Genomic DNA, 21,451 nt, shown 5'->3' with positions numbered 1-21,451 from the left:
TAGAATTCTATTTTCTGGTGGGGAGTGGGTGGGAAGTCGAGAAATAAATAATATAGATAGGATTTTACCAGTGCAGTGTGAGTCTGTGGCAGTTTTCTGAGTAGCGTATATGAAGTACCAAAGGCTAGATTACCCTAAACATTACAAGTTATTGTAAGTCAGTATTAGTATTACTCACCTTGCAGGTAAAAGTAGCAACTTTCATAAAGGAGAAAATAGAAAACCAGCTGGATAATGCAGATACAGAGTTTTTCTGGGGGATAAACTGATAGGCCTGAAAGGTAAGTGGGTAAGTCCTTGGTAGCAAAGTTTGCATATTTATAAATTGTATACAAATCCCCTTACTCTAGTGATCAGTAATAAACAACCTTGACCAAAAAGCCATGTAAGGTATATAATATGTGTTGGAAGTTTTTGATGGGTGCAGCCAAGAGGATTTTTGGGTGACTTGGCAAAACTTCCAGGCCCACACGATAGTCTTGTTTTCTTCCTGAACTTTTATATACTTATAATACTGCCCTGTGAATTATTGAAATTGCCCCTACAGTAAAGCCTACTCTAAATTATTCATGCTGATGCTTAGGGAAAATAATCTGGGTCATCTAGAGTGGTTAGGTCTGGAGGGAAAAAAGATGTCCTCCCCACAAGGGCAGATTTACATTGATATGCAGCCTAGTGGGGCCTGCACTAACTCCTCTTGGTTGGCTCTAGAAGTAATGCAGTTAAACATTTCTGTTCTGATTTTGTTTTTTTATATTTGTATTTGACTTGGAAATGAAGTTAGAAAAACACACTTTAGACACGCATTTACTCAACCTTCCTGTTACCTATCTAGTTCAAAGGCTTGCTGGGCCAGACCCAGCTCAATCATCATGGAATGCAAATCATTTATTAATAACCAGAATTTCACTGTAGTTAATAAAATACTTTGCAAAAAAAGTTTTTTGGCATTTCAGTTACTAATGTTCCTTGTTTTTAAATTAAAACGCAAACTGGAAGTTTATGTTAAAGTTTTTTTTGTAATGTTTGTTTATTTTTGAGAGAGCAAGTGGGGGAGGGGCAGAGAGAGAGGGAGACAGAGAATCCCGGAGGCTCTGTACTGCTCCTAATGCAGACCTTGAACCCAGGAGTTATGAGATCATGACCTGAGCCAAAACCAAGAGTTGACACGTAACTGACTGAGCCACCCAAGTGCTCTAAAGTTTGTTTGGTTTTTTTTAGTTATCTTTTTTTAAGTAATCTCTACACCCAACATGGGGCTCGAACTCACAACCCCAAGATCAAGAGTCGCATGTTCCCCCAACCGAGCCAGCCAGGCATCCTAAATTTTGGATTTCTTAAAAGTCTAGTATAGAATATAAATGTCAATCAGAAAGCTGTCTAGCTGTACTGGTTTGTTTGTTTGTTTATTTTGTACTGGATTTTTAATCACTTCCTCTCCTGGCTTTGCTCTGACTCCTCCCATCACACATGTGCTTAGTTGGGTTGGGTTCCAAAATGTTATTTATAAAACTAATTTAATTCATAAGGTTTATGAGGTTAATGTTAATAGTACTGTGGAATCGATTGAGCATCTATAGCAGCAGAGCTGAAAAAGCATACATTTCATGTGTATCTTTCATTAAATATGGTCCTCTCACAACACATCTTGAGGTAGTTAGCACAACTATTATTTTCCTTAATTTTATAAATGAGGAAACAAGGTTAAAAATACAGAGTTAACCAGTGGCCACGCTTGGATTTGAGCCACAGTTTCTGACTAAAAGTTTTATGTTTTTGCTGCCTTTCAACTAGAATGCATTTGTCATAAGGTTGAAGGAACTACAGTACTTTGTAGCCTGGAGAATGGAAGACTTAGGTGGGTGTTGTTTCTCTTGTAATTGAAATATTTGAAGAGCTTTCACGTGTAAAGAGGGGTGAAATTATTCCCTTTGCTTTGGCAGGTATTCTGGTAAGTGGTAGTTAAAGTTGTACTGACATTTGGCTCCATAAACTGCCCAAGAATTGGAGGGACTGCCCTTTCAAGCTACTACCTAATAATGAAGGCTTTGGGTGTTGAGGGATGATGAGTAGGGGATTAAACTTGATGCCAGACCACTGTTAGCAAAGTCCTCTCCCCTTTTACATTTCTTTGCTTCCTCCCTCTGCATCCTTTCTTGCCTGAGCTCTTGGCTGGGCATCCTCCCTTCTCCTTGCCTCTTTTTCCTTAAGCCACTCAGAGTCAAGTTTTCAAAGTGGGACATGGGACGCCTGGGTGGCTCAGGCGGTTGAGCATCTGACTTCAGCTAGATCATGATCTCACGGTTTGTGAGTTTGAGCCCCACATTGGGCTCTGTGCTGACAGCTCTGAGCCTAGAGCCTGCTTCTGATTCTGTGTCTCCCTCTCTTTCTGCCCCTCCCTCATTCACACTCTCAAAAATAAACATTAAAAAAATTTAAAAGTGGGACAGTCTCTTGCTAATATTTAATGATATTCTCTTTGGTTCATTTTTCTCACATTTAGAATATATCCTTATTCCTTCTGTATTACTTTAGTTTTTATTTTTTAGAGAGAGAGTGTATGTGTGCATGCATGCAGGTGGGGGGTGGTAGGAGCAGAGAGAGAGAGTCCCAAGCAGGCTCTGCACTGTCAGCATGGAGCCTGACATGGGGCCTGATCCCACGAACCATTAGATCATGACCTGAGTCGAAAATCAAGAGTCAGATGCTCGGTAACTGAGTGCCCCACATGCTCCAAGTATTACTTTATTTTATTTTATGTTTTTAAAGATTCTGGTTTTAAGTAATCTCTGCACCCAACATAGGGCTCTCACAACCCTGAGATCAAGAGTTGTATGCTGTACCAATTGAGCCAGCCAAGTGCCCTTCCTTCTGTATTATTTTATTTAAAATTTTTTTTTCAACGTTTATTTATTTTTGGGACAGAGAGAGACAGAACATGAACGGGGGAGGGGCAGAGAGAGAGGGAGACACAGAATCGGAAACAGGCTCCAGGCTCTGAGCCATCAGCTCAGAGCCCGACGCGGGGCTCAAACTCACGGACCGTGAGATCGTGACCTGGCTGAAGTCGGACGCTTAACCGACTGCGCCACCCAGGCGCCCCCTTTCTGTATTATTTTAAATAAAGTGACAGTAAAGAATGAATTTGTAATTTATAATATTTTCCAATAGTATTCCTAGGGAGATTTTTAAAAATGTTTATTTATTTTTAAGGTGGGGGGGGGGGGAGGTGGGGGGAACAAAGGATCTGAAGCCGGCTCTGTGCTGTCATGATATCAGGGAGCCTGATGTGGGGCTCGAATCATGAGCTGTGGGATCATGACCTGAACCAAGGTCAGACGCTCAACTGACTGAGCCACCCAGAGATTTTGTTTTGTAACTGGAAATGAAAAGGGAAGAGTGTATACTAGGATGGTAGGCTGAAGAGAGGTTTATTTTGTAAGTATGAGATTCTCTGAAGAAAGGCTAATGCAGTATTTACTGTCTTACCCAGGTTTATATCCTTGGAGAGAAACACCCAGGTTTCTTACCTTGTTTCGTTCCCAGTTGCATGTGATTATAGAAAAAGCTACATAGGCACTGTGTTTGCATAGCCAAAGGAGTTACACACTGCAGATGGGCAGAGAGGGTGGTAAGCAGTGGTAGTAGGTTCTGTGTTGACATCAGAATGGCTTCTGAGAAAGGATCATTAGAACTCTTAGTCACCACACATCTTTCTTTGAAAGTGGTTTCAGAGATTAGTGAGATCAAGAAGAAAAAGACCTGTTATCTCTCAGATGGCCAATGAATTTTTGCATAGCAGTTACTGGTTTATCTTTTGTCTATGTACTTAAAAAAAAATTTGTCAGAAGCCCAGACTTTAGATATTTGTTCAGTGATTAAATCTCCATGCCATGCTGTGTCAGAAGTGTGCTTGGTGGATTTCAGATGGTAAGGGTAGCTGAACTGAAAAAAAGATTGCATCAAGTTACAAGCAAGTGAGAAAGTAAGCTAGGAGAATTCTTCCTGCCAAACTACCATACAATGCTTTTTAAAATAATTGAATTTATCCCACTGCTGTCTGATGGTTTAGAGATGAACCATTGTGAATATCTGATACCTAGCTAACTGAGGTTAGTGTAGGAACTTCCCATTTCCGCTGATGTCTGGTGATAAATCAGCCCTCCCAGCCCCACTAGTAGAAGGCTTTTGAAGAGCGAAGAGGAGGATCCAACTACTTTCAAGACAGTTCATTTAGTGTAGGGGCATCTCTGATTATTAGCTGTCCCGGAATCTGCCTCTTGATATCTGTTGTTCACTAGTCCTATTCCTGCCTTCTGGATTTTTTCAGATTTGAAAACAGCCATATTTTTTAAACAACCTCTTAAGTTGAAAGTCTTTCTTCTTTGACTTTTTTCCAGAGCTCTGTATTAGAATTTGAAGATTTCCATTGCTGAGTTGGGGGTAAGATGCTGTGATACTTGTATGGGAATCTGTTATTATTACTATTTTTTAATTTAAAAAAAATGTTTATTTTAGAGAGAGCGCACACACGAGGAGGAGAGGGGCAGAGATAGAGAGGGAGACACAGAATCCAAAGCAGGCTCCAGGCTCTGAGCTTGTCAGCACAGAGCCTGACTCGGGTCTTTAACTCAACCCGATCCGTGAGATCATGACCTGAGCCCAAGTAGGATGCTGAACCAACTGAGCCAGCCAGGCGCCCTGGGAATCTGTTATTCTTAATATATGCTACTAATAACCTTTTACTGAAATTCAGCTTGCTAGTAATAACATCATGTAACAGTGTTCTAAAATTTTACTTTTTAAAAGATTGGAATGAAACATTAAAAGAAAAAAAATTTTACATGTAATATTTTCTTAATACCGGATTGGTTATGTTTTATTCAAATTCTGACATGTCATTGAGGTTTATTGCTTGGACATTGAAGACAAACAGTATGATCCTAAATTGGCAACAGCAAAATCAGTGTAATTGAGTTAAATGGTGTATCTCAGCATTTTAACAAGGAAGTGTGGACTATGACATTTTGAACTCAGAAGGAAGTGCTTTCCACTGTTTTTCTCTTTTTTGTCTTATATCCTTATCCTACCACTAATCAGTGAACAGAAGTTCTACACTCTGTTACAGGTTGTCTCATAACAGGCGGTGAACTGTGTAATAGGTGGTTAATTGGCCTGTCTAGAAAGACTTTATTAGGATTTACTTCTGACACACATGTCCTTTTCAGCAGAGATTTGGGCTGTTCACCTCATAGCTTTGATTTTTGTCTGTTTTTCAGGTATTTGGTTCCATTTTCTTTACAGTTGTTAAATGATATCTTTAAAGTACTTATCCCTGCCTTGCCTCATAAGTGGGTATTTGTATCCTCAGTGAGGCCTGTGAGGACCAGTCTCTATACAACTGCATCTGAAGGTGTGTTGGTAATTGCTGGAAGAGTTACAGTCTAAGGGCTGGGGCCCTCATGAGGTGGGGGGGACCATTGGTATCAGTGCCATAGGTTGTCTGAGCTAGACCTTGAGGGTACATGAGCTGTGCTCGTCCTTTGAGGTTGGCTTTGAAGGAGGAGGCATTTTCAGTGAATGGACATTAGAGTTGAGGGGAGAACACATCAGTTCGTGGGAGCTGTGTGAGTAAGGCAGAGTGACCAGTGCTGGATTCGTGAAAGAGAAACAGGCCTGCTGCTCTAAACTTAGGCTGTTTGGAGAGGAGTCCCAGAGACTGGTTTTGGAATTGTAGGTCAGGCTGTTTTGTGGAGGACTGATGTCAAGCAAAGAGATTCGGACTTTTAATATTCTTGCTGAGTATGGCATAAGACTTCTGTTCATCTTTTTCATCGTGGTTCACTTTGTATATTATTTCTTGTGTTCTTTTGCTCCCTTCCCTACTGGTGCCTTTCCTATCCTCCCTGCTTGTGGATCTGTGTGCCAAGCCTAGGGTTGCCAGAGAAAATACAGATGCCCAATTATATTTAAATTTGAGATAAACAGCATTTTTTTTTTTTTTACTCTAATTGTGTACCAAATGCTGCCTAGATAAAATACAGTGAAGTGATTGCTGTAGTGGAAGTACCAGGAGATGTCATTTGAGCTGAATCTTGACATGACATGTGAGCAGCTATTTCTCAGGCAAGAAGATGGTAAGGAGCTCTCAGGGATAGGTAACGGTAGGAGCAGAAGTGTGGGTGTTTGGAAAAGCATGGCTATGTTTGTGTATAAAACAGGAAACCAGGTGGGGAGGGTCGGTGGGAGCTGAGATCTGGAAGACGTGTGTTGGTCATTGGAGTGTTTGGTCTGAGGCAGGGAGTGGGGCATTGCCTGCCACAGGGGAGTGCAGGGTGGACTTTGTGCTTCGGTGTGGAGAAACAGTTGTGGTGTGGGAGCATTGCAGTCTGGGAGAACATCATGAGGCTGTGGTAGTTGTCAGGCTATACTTTTTCCCAACAGAAATAGGCTGGAGCTGGGCTTGCAGGGGTGGTGGGGATGGAGAGGAGGGAATGCTGTAAGTCTTGGCAAGACACGACTCTACCATAGTGAAACATCTGAACATTGAGCACACCAAAGGCCCTCTGGAGTCTCACTGTACATGCCACCCCTTGAGATAAAGAAGGACAATCCACAGAGTTCCCCAGTTGTGGTGCAATGCCCTGGGTTTTGGAGTCAGACCGTCTCAGATCCCTGCTGTACGTTTGCCAGCTGTGAAGGGTCAGGTTATCCTTTTTACAGTGGACTTGATAATCATACCCATCTCCTTAGATGAAGGACAGTTGAATGAAATGATGTGTGTGAAGTTTCCAGCATAGTGCTTGGTGCATATAGTTGGCCTGCAGGTTTTACTTCTTTTCCTCTTGCCAGTGAGGTTTCAGAGGGTTGTGAGAATGGTAGAGTTTGGCCATACATACCCTCTGGGGTGGTCAGTCTCTGCCAGGCAGCTAGGGGACTGCAGAAAGAGGTGCAGCTAAGCAGTGAGACCTGTGGCTCCTTCTCACATTTCATTCTGGGAGATCAGAGAGAGCCCTTTTTGAGATGTCCTTTCCCAGGAAATGTGGGTGGAAATCCAGGGTAGTAATAGGCCCTGTGGCAGGGACAGTCCCTTCCTATCAGCCAATTCTGTCGAGTTGCTTTCTCAATTCAACAGAATGTCTGTGCGAATGTGACCCTGTGTATGGTAAGGTGCAGAAAGATAGACATCTTCCCTTCCAGGCTTAAACCAATCCCTGTACCCCAAGGTTTCTTCGTCCTGGCACTATTGATATTTTGGGTCAAACGGTTCTTTGCTGAAAGGGGCTGTTCTGTGCATTGTAGGATGTTTACAGCATCCCTGGCCTCTACCCGCTTGATGCCAGTAACACCTCTACTCCATCATGACAACCAGAAATGTCTACCAACAGTGCCAGTGGTCCTCTAGGGGGCAAAATTGCCTACTGTTGAGACCATGACCTTATACTCAGTAGACACAAGGAAAAAGGACTCCTTAGTATTTCTTTTTATTAATTTTCATTTCATCTAACTAGTGAAATGCTTGTTGAAAAAGATTTCATTTTTATCAAACCAAATTCAAATTCTAATCTATTTTAACTAGTTTAGAAAGACTTCTTTTGTGCTATTGACAAAACAATTCTCAGATCTAAATTTTTGCTTTTTTTAATTGAGCATTTAGGAACTTTTTTATTGTATTTTTTTTAAATGAACTTTACAATATGATTATATACAGAAAAATGCTTCCATTTTAAATGTACAGTTTGGTGGGGTTTGAAAAATGTATATAGCCATATTAGCAGCACCTCAATCCAGATACAGAGTATTTCCATAACCCCCAAAAGTTCCCTTGTATCTTGTTCAATTGATTTCCCCTTCTTCCACCCCTAAGCAACCACTGATCTACTTTCTGTCACTGTAGGAAAGTTTGCATTTTGTAGAATTTCATGTAAATGGAATATATCAGGCTTCTTTCATTTATCATAATGCTTTTTTTTTAAGTTTATTTATTTTGAAAAAAAAATTTTAATGTTTATTTTTGAGAGAGAGAGAGCATGAGCAGGGGAGGGGCAGAGAGAGAGGGAGATACAGAATCTGAAGCAGGCTCCAGGCTCTGAGCTGTCAGCACAGAACCTGATGTGGGGCTTGAACTCACAAGCGATGAGATCATGACCTGAGCCGGAGTCGGACGCTCAACTGACTGAGCCACCCAAGCGCCCCTAAAGTTTATTTATCTTGAAAGTGTGTGTGTGTGTACGTGCGCTCAGAAGCAGGGGAGGGGCATAGAGAGAGGGAGAGAGAGAAAAATCCCAAGCAGGCTCCCCACTGTCAGCATGGAGCCTGATGCAGGGCTTGATCCCCTGAGATCATGACCTGAGCCAAAACCAAGAATTGGATGCTCGGCAGCAGCTCAGTCGGCCAAGTGTCTGACTCTTGCTTTCATATGCTTTTGCTTATCATAATGCTTTTGAGATTCATCCGTGCTGTTGAATGTTATCAGTGGATTCTTCCTTTTTCTTGCAGAGTTTTATTTCGTTGTATAGCCATACCACCGTTTGTTTATCCATTCCCTTGTTGATGGGCATTTGGGTTGTTTCTGGTTTGGAGTTATTGTGTGTATTATTTATTTATTTATTTAACTTATTTTTTTGACAGAGCGTGAGTGGGAGAGGGGTGGAGAGAGAGGGAGACACAGTCCAAAGCAGGCTCTAGGCGCCAAGCTGTCAGCACAGAGCCCGATGCGGGGCTCAAACCCACAAGCTGTGAGTTTGTAACCTGAGCCTAAGTCGGACACTTAACTGACTGAGTCACCCAGGCTCCCCTGTATTTTTTATTTATTTTTAACTTTTAACTTTTTAAATTTTAAATTTTATTTTAGAGAGAGAGCGCAGGTCAGGGAAGGGGCAGAGGGAGAGAGAGAGAGAAAGGATCTTAAGCAGGCTCCCACTTAGCACGGAGACAGACTTGGGGCTCGATCCCATTGCCCTGGGATCAAGACTGGAGCCAAAATCAAGAGTCGGATGCTCAACCAACTGAGTCACCCCAGGCATCCCTGTATGTATTTTTTAAAAGCCGCTGTGAACATTTGTGTGTGGATATGTGTTTTAATTTCTTTTGGATAAATACCTGGGGTTGGAAGTACTGGTAAGTATGTGTTTAAATTTATGAGAAACTGCCAAAATGTTTTCCAGAGTAGCAGTAAGTTGTATTCTTGTAGCAGCAGTGTGTGAGAGTTCCAGGTGTTCCTGTCCTCACTGACACTTAGTCTGTCTTTCATTTTGGTTGTTCTAGTGAAGTGGTTCAAATCTAAAATTTTAAGCTTTTTTGTATTATTTATTTATTTTAATTTATAAAAAAAATTTTTAAAGTAAGCTCTATGCCCATTGTGGGGCTTGAACTCATAATTCTGAGATCAAGAATCGTTTGGGGCACCTGGGTGGCTCAGTCGGTTAAGCCTCCAAGTTCAGATCAGGTCATGATCTCACGGTTTGTGGGTTCGAGCCCTGCATCCGTCTCTGTGCTAACAGCTCAGAGCCTGGAGCCTCTTCGGATTCTGTGTCTCCCTCTCTGCCTCTCCCCTGCTATCTCTCTCTCTCTCTCTCTCTCTCTCTCTCTCTCAAAAATAAATAAACACTAAAAAAATTTTTAAAAAGTTACATGCTCCACTGACTGAGCCAGCCAGGCTTCCCTGTAAGCTTATTCTTTAAAATGTTTATTTATTTTTGAGAGAGAGAGAGAGAGAGTGAGAGAGCGCACAGGGGATGGGCAGAGAGAGGGGGGACCAGAGGAACTGAAGTTCAATGCAGAACTCGAACCCATGAATCATGAGATCGTGACCTGAGCTGAAGTTGGATGCTTAACCAACTGAGCCACCCAGGTGCCCCCAAGCTTATTTTTAAAGGATTTTTTACATTGTTACATTGAACGATTAGTGAAATGCAAAGAAAATATTTCATTTTGTGTTTCAGATCAGAGTTTGTTATAAATGTAAGAATATGTCAAAATGGTGTTTTTAATTAAAAATATGGCTGACAGTTTATTCTATGAATATAGCATTGTGCAAGTGTGTAACTGTCTGCCAAAACTCTGAGCATAAAGCCATGGTTTGAAGGGGTCCTGAATAAACGTTTTCTTTTTGTAAATAAATATTCACAGACTTTGGCTTAGGAGGGAATGGCCAGAGGAGACTCAACATTTCTAGCATTCTGGGAGTTTGAACTTTGAGAACCAATTTGTTTTGGACTAAATCTGGAAAAATCATTTGTGTACTGTAGCCAGAAATTCTTTCAGGCTATCCTCTTCCAGCCTTGTCACTTGTCTGGAATGTTAAGTATTGTCAGTTTAACAGGCTTTCAGCAGCTTGTATTAAAAAGAGAGATCTCCAGAAATGGATCTGAAGAGGTCTTCATATGAGATTAGGTTTTTTGGAAAGAGAAAAAGAGACAAACCAAGAAACAGATGCTTAACTATAGGGAATAAACTGATGGTTACCATAGGGGAGGTGGGCGGGAGGGAGGATGGGCTGAATCAGTGACGGAGATTAAGGAGTGCAACTCATTGTGGTGAGCACAGGGTGAGGAATGGAAGTGCTGAATTACTATATTGTACACTTGCAACTAGTATTACGCTGTTAACTAACTGGAATTTAAGTGAAAAAAATAGATTTGTCATTATTTGGAAAACACTAAAATGAAAACTTAGGGTTCTAAGTTTGAAAAATCCAGGGAGCTTCTAGTTTCTAAAGATTTCCTTGTGTTAAGTCTTGTAGAGTAATAGAGAAAAATCATAAATTAATATGAGTGGGCTTCTCTCTGGCCAAAAACACATGGACACGGAGTTGTGCTTTTGAATTTTTGTTGCTGATAATTAACTCCTTTTCTTAGCATCCTGTCTGTCAGTTATGGTTTAGTGGAAGGAGCTCAGACTTTGGGCAAGCTGTTTACCTCTCTAACCCCAGTTTCTTCCTCCTTCCCAGCACGTAGGGCAATGATGAGAATCAGGTGTGTTGGTGCAGCACCGACCTTTCTTGCTGGCAGGCTGACAGTCTCCAGGCAACAACAGCAACACCAGCAAAGTGTCTCCACGTCCTCATGACTCTCTGACATTCTCCCCTTTAACAAAGCCAAAGTTTTGAAAAGGTCTTTATCCTTCATCTACTCAGCTTTTTATCCCATTCCACTACAGTCTGACTTGGCCCCTGACCTTCCCCTGGGGGCTGTGCTGGCCCTGCTTACCATTAGCTCCTTATTGCTAACTTCAGTATCCAGTTGGGCATGGCTGGTCAGTGTGGCGTTTCTCCTGCTCCCTTCATAGAGTGTGGCCAGAATCAGAAAGGAGGAAGCTGGGAAGGAAAGTGGGGGAAATCAGAGAGGAAGCTGTTTTTTCCTTCTTCTGTGACCATGAAGGTGTTTAAGAGTGGTGCACCCCTAGGGTAAAGAAGAGGACATAGGGGTGAAGTTCCTTCCTTCTCAGGGCTGGAGGTGGAAGTGGAGGAGAGGTGGATATTAATGCCACCTTTCCTCACTAAGTCATAATGTGGATCATTGATTTCTGGAAACAGTACCATAACAAGACAGACTACCGTATTAAATGTGCACATTAGTTGATAATCACACCCTCATTTTAGGCATGAAATAAAATTGGTATTGGGGTGCCTGGCTGGCTCAGTCAGAAGACCATGAGACTCTTGATCTTGGGGTAGTGAGCTCAAGCCCCATGTTGGGTGTAGTGATTACTTAAATAAATATACTTTAAAAAATTGGTGTTAAAAATGAGAAGGGGGGTGCCTGGTTGGCTCAGTCGGTTGAGCATCCGACTCTCGATTTTGGCTCTGGTCATGACTGCAGGGTCGTGGGATCAAGCCTGTGTTGACCTCCTTACTGAGTTTGGAGCCTGGTAAAGATTCTCTCTCTCTGCCCCTCTCCCCACCTCGCATGTACAGGTGTTGTCTCTCTCTCAAATAAAATAGAGAAGGTATTGTGTTAACAATAAAAATAAGCATTTGAAAATAGTAAGCATTATAGTCAGTAAGCTCCTTAGTAAGCATTGAAGTATTTGGGGCAGTAATGGACTTTTGTATATGGATCCAGACTAAGCAGAGAATTGTACATCCAAAGTTTTCTCTCTCCTTCCTGTCCCTGTTTTGTGCATCTTGTGTATCGCCCATTTGCACATGTGCAGTTTTTTGACCTGACAGTGCTCATACTTTTCCTCTGAGTAAGTCTTGACTTTTTTCAGTGGAGTCTTGCTCCAAGTCTCTCTTTAAATGCACTTCTCTGATTGTGTGTCAGTTCACAAAAGAAGGGTTATAAACACACATGTGTTGAGGAATTCAGTGGATCAGTATGTTGCATTATGATTTATCTAATTAAAACATTTCTTGCTGAATTTCTTTTCAGTGTTTTGTTTTTTTGTAGTACACATGCTTTGATAAGATTGGTTGTTGGTTTTGATTCATTTAGTAACGTGTAGTTACTGACTCCAGTGTGGTTAGTTTCCTAAATTTCCCTTGACTGTGTGATTCCTTCTCCTCAGGGTTTTAAGTCTGTTCTTAATTTACAATTTGAATTGATCCCTACATTTCAAATACGGATTTTTTAAAATAAGGGACAAATACATTTAGATTGTTTTTAATTTTTTTAAATGTTTATTTGTGAGAGAGAGAGAATGTATGTGAGTGGGAGAGGGGCAGCGAGAGAGGGAGACACAGAATCTGAAGCAGGCTTCAGGTTCTGAGCTATCAGCACAGAGCCCGATGGGGGGCTCAAACTCATGAACTGCAAGATCATGGCCTGAGCTGAATGAAGTTGGACGCTTAACCGACTGAGCCACCCAGGCATCCCTAGATTGTTTTGGTTGAAACCCTTTTTGGATTTTTAGTGGGATATTGATAGGAATAAAAAATAATAATTAATAAGCAGATTTATTTATTTATTTATTTATTTATTTATTTATTTATTTATTTATTTATGGCATAAGTGAGCAAGGGGCGGGGGGTGGGGAGACGTGGAGAGAGAGAAATGGGGCTCACCCAAAGCGGGCCCTGAGCTCATGAACTGTGTGTGAGATCATGACCTGAGCTGAAGTCAGATGCTTAACTGTCTTAGCTACCCAGACACCCAGCAGTTTCCTTTTTAAAAGTAGTTTTGATTCCTGGTTCTGAATGGTATAAGTTATGGCATAGAATTTTTGAGTTTCTGAAAGATCCTAATCCATCCTCCTTGCCTTATAAACAAGGCTCCTAGAGGTAGCATGACTTACCAAGGTCATGCAGACTTGTCAGGCTTGCAACCACAATCCAGGTCTCCTGATTATCATTCCAGTGAACTCCCTACCATGTATTTTCAGTATTTCCTGATATATAATTTTCAGTGGGAAAGGACCAGCAGCAAGTGTTGTTTGTTGACATCTATGTGCAATAGTATATAATTTAATGTAAGTAGTGAGTATAAACAGTCTTTAGTCATTCCTTATAAAGGGTTTCTCTTACAAAGTGCCTTTTGAATTGCTGCTTTTATTTTAATAAGGCATTAGTCATACTTGGGGCATGCGGTGTATTCTTTTACGTTATGATAGTCCACATTTATCCATCTTTACTGTGGGCTGTCAACCCTGCTAAGCACTTTAGGTTCATTACTTCATTGAATTCTCTCAAAATCCTTATAAGGTAGGTAGCATTAGCAGCCCATTTTACATATGAGGAAACTGAGATTTCAGAGAGGTGGAGTAATTTGCCCAGGGATACAGGTTCGTTCATGCAAGGTAGAGCAGTCTCTGGGATCACTGGTTGTTTTAAAAGAGCACAGTAGATTTGAAAATATCAATTAAATAATAATTAAATTTAAATAGTTTTAAATAGCAATACATTTTGCATAACAGGAAAAAAAAAGGTTCTAATTGGAGGTGAATAGTAGGAGTTCAAAGGAAAAATTAGTGACAGTATCAAGATCGAGGTGTGACTGTAAGAGGTAGTTAGGGGATGACCCCGTAGGTGCCATCAAGGGTTCCTTTCCCTCACTCTGCCAGGGCTGAAGGTGCTTCTCAGTGAGGGATGGGCCTCAGCTCTCTGGTAGTTACCAAGACAGTCTGTGTTCTCCAGTAGGGTGGATCCTTCTTGATGTAATATCATGACAGTTAAGATAAATTTTCAAGGTTCTTTTGGCATGATTTCTGAAACTTGATTGGTGTGCTCTTCATAGGTGGGTGGTTGGGGAGGGTGGAGTTTTTTTTTTTTAATGTTTATTCATTTATTTTAAGAAGGGTGGAGGGGCAGAGAACTAAAGAGAGAGAGAGAAAAAGAGAGAATCTTAAGCAGGCTCCACACTTAGCATGGATCCTGATGGGGCTCAATCTCATGACCTGAGCAAAATCAAGAGTTGGATGCTTAACTGACTGAGCCACCAGGTGCCCTGGGAGGATGGGGTTTCTGAATCCCTGAGATTAAGTGCCATCCCTGACCTTGGGATTGTTGCACTGTTTTTCTGACCTTCGAGTGCTGGCAAAGTAAATTCTCCTGGAATAAATATGTCAGGATTTTTGTTCTTTTCCTTCATCTATACATGTTATTTTGTAGAAGAACTCCATAGTTAGGTTTTATCAGCTCCTCTTCTAGAAGAGGAAACAGTGGCACCCATCTCTCCTGATTTTAATTCACTATTCTGCTACTGTTTTGAGACCCGGAGGGATCTTTGTCATTACCCTGTCTTATGTAACATTGTCATCAGTACTGTGAATTTTACTAAGTTAGAGGTTTTTTGGAGTTGGAAGGTACCTTTGAGATCCTAGAATCCAGCCTCTTTGTATTGTAGATAAGGATCCTGAGTGGTCGTGTGACTTAGGTTGAAGAATGCACTTGTTGGAGGGAGAGTTGTGAGTTTCAAGTCAGAGTCAGAATTTTAAGGTATCCGGGGCGCCTGGGTGGCTCAGTCGGTTAAGAGTCTGACTTCGGCTCAGGTCATGATCTCGCGGTTTGTGAGTTCGAGCCCCCCGTCGGGCTCTGTGCTGACAGCTCGGAGCCTGGAGCCTGCTTCAGATTCTGTGTCTCCCTCTCTCTCTGGCCCTTCTTCTCTCGAGCTCTGTCTCTTTCTCTCTCTCTCTCTCTCTCAAAAATAAATAAATGTTAAAAAAAAAAAAAAAAGAATTTTAAGATACCCTGTTCAGCCTTGAGCTGAATTGGACCAAATGAAAATTTTTCAGAATATAAATTACACAGCTATGAAAAGGAGAAAAGTGAGGTGTTTATACTTTCTTCAACATTTCCGTGTGTTTGAAATTTTTCATAATGAAATGTTGGGGGGAGGGCAAAAAAGAAAAACAGTTTAGTGTCTGTATGTGTGAAAAAGAAATGTGAGTATTAATTAGGTAGCCATGAACTCAGTATGTGCCTCTGGTAGCTCCTAGAAAAGCAGGTTTTTTTCCTGTAAGTTAAGAGGATCTCTGTTTGCCAGACCAGATCCGTGTAATCTGTGCCCAGTTCCGAGGGGCCCATGTACCACGTTGCGGACAGACACAGATGGTGCCGAATCTGAAGGAGTGGCTGAAAATTCATGGGAGTGATGTGGGAGAAAGGCAGGCATAGAGAAGTGCTGTGGTGGTCTTCAGATCCTGGGAGAGCTGTGGGGTGACAGTGTACTTTTGTTTTGAGTAGAGAGCTTGGAGCCAGGTCAGAGGAAGTGAGTTAGAGATGCTGATCAGGTTTTCTCTTGCCTAAGCCCTGCCATGGTGTTATGCCCCTCAGTCCCTCCTCCACAACAGTGCCAGGTTTGTCTTTAGGAAATAACAAATCTGACTTAGGGTTGCACTGACAATCTATTTGCGGTTTGCCCTCCTGTGTCAGATGAAGGCCAGGGTTTGGTCCACTGGGCCCTTCCCCACCAGTCCTCATTTTGATATTTTGGTATTCTAGCCACACCCAGTTCTTAAGAGTCCTTCAAGTGAGCCCAAGCTTTCTCACACCTCTGGGAGGTGTGTGCCTCACACTGGTTCCCCAGAGGCAGAACCGAGGACTGCCTTGTATATATACTTACCTTGTTTTTTTGGTAAAATTTATGAAGGATAGGGTCTTCACTATTTATGTATCTTGTTTCTTCCACTAAACTGTGAGCTCCTTGAAAGTGGGTATTTTTGTCTTAATTATCTTTATGTGTCCATTTATTTATGCCTTGTCTGACTAGTGTCCTAGAGAATTGGCATTTCCCATGGCACAAAGTAAGTATTCACTGAATGTTGAGTAAACAATGACTTGCTTCATAACTTTTAGTAGTCAGTCTCCTCCAACAGTAGATGCTTGTACCTAGCAGATTTTTTGTCAGTGATGCTTCATGCAGGATTTCCTATAAATGGTCTCCAAGATATTTTTCCATTTTTAGGAGTCTGTGGTTTGATTTTTTTTTTTTAAGTAATCTCTGTACCCAAATTGGGGCTCGAACTCACGACCCTGAGACCGAGAGTCAAATGCTCCACTGACTGAGCCAGACAGGTGCCCCTGTGGTTTGATTTTTAAGTACTATTTTATCTACCATATCTGGCAGGTAAGAGATGGTGCTTTATTTGTTTTCCTCAGTAGGTTTTAATTATGTGATCTTGTAGATGTAAAGGAAGCTCAAGCTTCCTGTATGGCTGTGCGTGTGTAATTAGGTTTAGGCAGGGCTCCTGGAGCCGTAAATCCTGTTCTGGGGAGCCCATACTTGGGCTAGGACATCCTGGTGAGAGTTCTGGCCACCCAGATTGCAGCCCTCTAAATGCAGGGTTATTTCTGAAAAAATGAGGGCAGCTGTGTCTCTGCCCATGCCTAACAAATAATTATTTTAAATGAAAAAATAGCAGCTAAGAATTTTACTTTTATAGCTGTAACTTAATATATACTGATTTAGAACTGGTGATACATTTTCTGCTCTAAAAAATCTATAGATTTTATATTAAATAACATGACAGTACCTTCAAAATGAAAAAAAAAATGTGGTCAGGAATACCAACACTGACCCATAGGACAAGTAGATAAATTTAGAAGGCACAGATTGAGCAGTGTAGTTTTAGTGTTGTAACATTTTGTTCATATCTTATGAAATATTTGTTCAGATCAAAACTGCACATTCCTGGAGTGCCTGGGTGGTTCAGTCGGTTAAGCGTCCAACTTCGGCTCAGGTCATGATCTCTCAGTTCATGGGTTCGAGCCCTGGGTCTGTGCTCACAGCTCAGAGCCTAGAGCCTGTTTAGGATTCTGTGTCTCCCTCTCTCTCTGCCACACCCCACTTTGCACTCTGTCTTTGTCTCTCAAAAATGAATAAATGTTAAAAAAAAAAAAAAACACCACACATTCCTGATGAAGTTTTTGGGTATGGTTGCACTGGGGACCATATGGGGTGGTGGGCAGGGTGTGGGGTTTGGATTCAGACTACCACCACTTAAGAATAGTTGACCCAGGGAGAGTTACACTCTCTGAGCCTCTGTCAAGCCCTGTGTGGGCTCTTTTGAAGATTCAGTGAGCTGTATTGGGTACTGCACAGCTGGGACATGATGCCTGCCCCTTTGCTGGGCGGGGAGGGGGGTGGCGGAAGGGCACGACTCAAGGCCTTCAGTGCCTTTCCCTATTTTGGGAGCAGTGCGTCAATTTTGATGTTTTTAAGAAATATTGTTTGAGAAAGATATCTAACATACTTCATGGATTTATTGTAGTTTGAGATTATTCTTAGTATATATAGAGAGACAGGATCCATACTGTTACTACCGTGAGGAGGGCTGCTTTTTAGTCCCCCTGAACCTTGACTTCTCTGGATCAGAGGTGGGTGCTGACATGATGGCCCTGAACAGAATTGGGGAAGGGATAGTAGTTACACTTACATACACCACACCACCCCTTTTTTAAACTTCCAGGCACTTGAAGTGCTGTGAACTGTGCTGGTCCTTTCCCTCCATTCTGTAATCTCTCCTATGCTCAGGGGACTCCAGAGGCTCTCTAGGGAGGGTAGTGATTCCCCCTTCTTAACCAGGTAGGGGCCAAGGTCTACTGATGAATTATAATCTGTTTTTGAAGACTTTTGTCCTTAGATAGGGGTTGTTTTAGAAAATCATGGAAGCTTTTTTGGTTGTCTCAATGGTTGGTGGTTGCTGTTGAAATTTAGTAGGTAGGGGCCATGGAATTCTAGACTCAATGAAGTGTCCATTCCATAGAACCAAACTTTTCCTGTGATCTGCCACAACTTTGGAATATCTTGCTGAATAATTTACATAGATAGAAAAAAAATGCTTATGACTGAGCCTAGAATCTAATTCCATTTTACACAAAGAAGGCATTTTTTAAGTGTAGTTTTGGAACTACACTTCCTGGAATTTTCCAGGAATGCAGTTACTGTAGACATTGAGGAGAAATTGTTTTGTTCTCAGCTTTACCAAGTTTATTATTCAGGGTTCTCCAGAGGAACAGAACCAGTAAGATCTACACACACACACACACACACACACAGACACACACACAGATTTTCTTTTTAAGTTTTTTTTTTAATGTTTTATTGATTTTTGAGAGAGAGAGGCAGTTTGAGAGGGGGACAGAAGATTGGAAGCCTGCTCTGTGCTAACAGCAGCGAGCCTGATGTGGGACTCAAACACATAAACCGTGAAATCATGACATGGCCTGAGCTGAAGTCGGATGCTCAACCAACTGAGCCACCCCAGGTGCTCCCCCAAAATAGATTTATTACAAGGAGTTGGCTCACATGATCATGGAGCTGAGAAGTATCAGGATCTGCAGTCAGCAAGCTGGAGACCCAGGAGAGCCAACAGTGTAAGTTCTGGTCCAAGTCTGAAGGCCTGAGAACCAAGAGAGCTGATGGTGTAAATTCTAGTCTGAAAGTTGGTGGGCTTGAGAGCCAAGAAGATCCAGTTTTTCAAGTTGGAGTCCAAAGACAGGAAAAGACCAACATCCCAACTCAAGGAGTCAGGAAACTAAATTTAAATGTTAATTTCTTTCAGAAACATCCTTACACCCAGGATAATTTGACCAAAAGTTTATGCACTCTGTGGTGTAGTCAGTTGGCATATAAAATTGACTATCACACTAAATGTGGTTCATCCTCTTAGAAAATCACTTTATTATTATTATTATTATTATTATCATTATTTTAATGTTTGTTTATTAGAGAAAGAGAGACAGAACACAAGTGGGGGAGGGGAGAGAGAGAGGGAGACACAGAATCAGAAGTAGGCTCCAGGCTCTGAGCTGTCAGCACAGATGCAGGACTCAAACCTACGAACCCTGAGATCATGACCTGAGCCGAAGTCAGATACTCAACCGATTAAGCCACCCAGGTGCCCCAAAAATCATATTATTGATAGTATGCATGATAGATGGCGTGGTATCTCAGTTGTAGTACCGCCACAGGCCCAAGTCAAGACTATTTGCAGTTGTCAGATTCAGTGATTTAACTTAGAGGTGTGGATTTCTGACTGTTTTGTTCCTAGCATAGTATTGCTTGAACATTCACATATTGAAATTCACATTTATTTTATTACGGAATACTTCTATTTTTTATTTTTATAAAAGTTTTAGGAGCGTCTGGGTGGCTCAGTTGGTTAAGCGTCCGACTTCGGCTCAGGTCATGATCTCACAGTTGGTGGGTTCGAGCCCCGTGTCAGGCTCTGTGCTGATAGCTCAGAGCCTGGAGCCTGCTTCAGATTCTGTCTCTCTCTCTCTCTCCGCCCCTCCCTCACTCATGCTTTCTCTCTCTCTCTCTCTCTCTCTCTCTCTCTCTCTCTCTCTCTCTCTCTCTCTCACACACACACACACACACACACACACACACACAAATAAATAATAAAACATTTTTTAAAAAGTTGTAGTTGCCACGTATATCTTTAGAAAGCATCTGTATGTATATAATAAATAGGTTAGCTTTGGATTTCACTCAGTAGTAGAGGGTATTTACATATTTATTATAGAAAGGGAGCTTTGGGTCCAATGTGGGTGAGAACCACTGGTCTAAGTTCTCCTAAGATCTCAAGCTGCCAGGCGCCTGGACCAGTTATGTATCTCAGCATCTTTTAAAGCTTTTGGCTGTGCTGCTTGCCTCATCTCAGATGTTTGCAAGACTGTAGTCCTTTTCTTTATCTTATTGGGTATTTTACAGTGTTGGGATTTACTTTCTAGAAGTCCTTGTTTGATTTTTATTAGGTTTTTAATTTTTTTTAAGATTTTATTTTTAAGTAATCTCTATACCCAATGTGGGACTCAAACTCAGAACCCTAACATCAAGAGTCTCATGCTCTTCTCTGAGCTAGCCAGGAGCCCCAGGGTTTGTTTTGTTTTTGTAACAGCTTTATTGAGATATAATTCATATTTCCGTACAATTCCCCCATTTAAAAACTGAATGTCTAGAATGTTTCGTCCCCCAAAATAAGCCTTGTGTCCATTAGCAGTCAGTATCCATTTCCGCTACCCTAGCCTCTGATAACCTCTTATCTACTTTCTGTCTCTATGAATTTGCCTATTCTGGACAGTTTGTATAAATGGAATCATATATACGTGATTCTTTGTGTCTGGTTTCTTTCACCTGGTATAATGATTTCAGGGTTCATCCATGTTATACTTTCTGTTGGTAGTTCATTTTTTTTAAAGTTTTATTTATTTATTTTTGAGAGAGAGAGGGAAAGGGAGAATGAGTGGAGGAGGTGCAGAGAGAGAAAATCCCAAGCAGGCTCTGCTGATAACATGGAGCCTGATGCAGGGCTCGAACCCAGGAACCATGACGACATGACCTGAGCTGAAACCAATAGTCAAATGCTCAGCTGCCTGAGCCACCCAGGTACCCTGGTAGTGGTAGTTCATTTCTTTTTTATGCCGAAATAATACTCCATTTAATAGGTATGCCATATTTGCTTTATCTTTCACCAATTGATAGACATTTGGAATTGAAACAAAAAGTTATTTTGTATGTTAGAAAGCATGTAAATAGAACTAAGTGATAGTAATATGTATCCAGTAACAAATACATGCTGATAATGAAAAGTAATCTAAATGCTCTTATTATAGTTTAATTTGGGAGAATTTTTTGAGGTTGTTTGGGTTGTTTCCAGTTTGTGGCTATTATGAATAATCTTTCTATGGACATTTGTATGTAAGTTTGTGTGTGGACAAATGTTTTTATTTCTCTTGGGTATAAACCCAGGAATAGAATTGCTGGATTGTATGGTAACTCTGTGTTTAACCATTTGAAATGGAACTGCTAGACTCTTTTCCAAAGCAGCTGCATCATTTTATGCTGCATGTGAAGGTTTTAATTACTGTACATTCTTTCCAACATTTGTTACCATCTATCTTTTTGATTATAGCCGTCCTAGTGGGTCAAAAGTGGTAATTCATTAGGTTTTAGGTGATAGCAGCAGGAAAGGGACAGTCTGTTACATTGTCCATTTTGGTAGCTACCACGTACCTTTAAGTTTAAATTGGTTAAAATCAAACTTAAAATTAAGTTCCTCAGTCACA

The 21,451-nt window shown here is 41.3% G+C and overlaps 1 protein-coding gene across 2 annotated transcripts in view; it reads left to right on the top strand.

Moving 5' to 3' along the window:
• The window catches only part of SPECC1L (sperm antigen with calponin homology and coiled-coil domains 1 like), a 140,579-nt gene that overhangs the window by 8,617 nt on the left and 110,511 nt on the right, over positions 1-21,451 (top strand). The window lies entirely within an intron of this gene.

The sequence above is a fragment of the Felis catus genome, chromosome D3 (assembly GCF_018350175.1).
Source record: "Felis catus isolate Fca126 chromosome D3, F.catus_Fca126_mat1.0, whole genome shotgun sequence".
Taxonomy (NCBI): Eukaryota; Metazoa; Chordata; class Mammalia; order Carnivora; family Felidae; genus Felis; species Felis catus.
This window is presented reverse-complemented; position numbering and strand designations above follow the sequence as displayed.